This window comes from Nematolebias whitei, chromosome 19, assembly GCF_014905685.2.
Source record: "Nematolebias whitei isolate Nwh7 chromosome 19, NemWhi1, whole genome shotgun sequence".
Lineage (NCBI taxonomy): Eukaryota > Metazoa > Chordata > Actinopteri > Cyprinodontiformes > Rivulidae > Nematolebias > Nematolebias whitei.
Window position 1 is genome coordinate 10,566,354 of NC_056516.1, and position 750 is coordinate 10,567,103.

Consider the following 750-nt stretch of genomic DNA (forward strand, 5'->3'; position numbering starts at 1 on the left):
CCAGGCGTGGCCGGCTGGACTGAGGGAAGTCCGATGCCGGGCAGAGAGGAGTCCAAGAGCCTGTTTCAAACCCATCCACCTACCTCACCCAGGGAAGGTCAACAACTAAAAAGGAACTAAGGAGTGACAATCATTCATCATGTAATCTCTGTGTAATCCAGTGTAATCATTATTATGCTATACCGCTGTTCCCCTGCAAAAGTTATTGATTAAAAGCAAAGCAAAATGTAAAATTCTGGATTCTTATTTCAAACACACCTTTTGTTCTTGGAAGTGGAAAACTTGGTTCAATGAAACAACAGATGTATGTGGGAGGTTTTAAATGGTTTTATTAGCTTTTGATTATAAAACAACACCCATGAGTCTTTTTTCCTAGGCTCTAAAAATCGCCAGACCGATTAACAATTGCAATGCTAAATTATACCATACCATACCATACCAATTTATTTATAAAGCACTTAAAACAGCAACAAGGCCAACCAAAGTGCTGTACAAAAGAACACAAACATGCACAGCAGACAGGAAAACATAAAATAGAAATACAGATACAAATAGCAGCAGAAGCTAACTAAAATGGCCAACAGAGTAGAGAACAGACCGGGCCAAAACAAATCACACCGTGTTAAAGGCAAGCGAATAGAAGTGGGTCTTCAAGCGAGACTTAAAGACTGAGAGTGTGGGAGCCTGCCGGACACTCAGTGGCAACTCATTCCACAGTCGTGGACCTGCAACAGAGAAAGCCCTGTCACC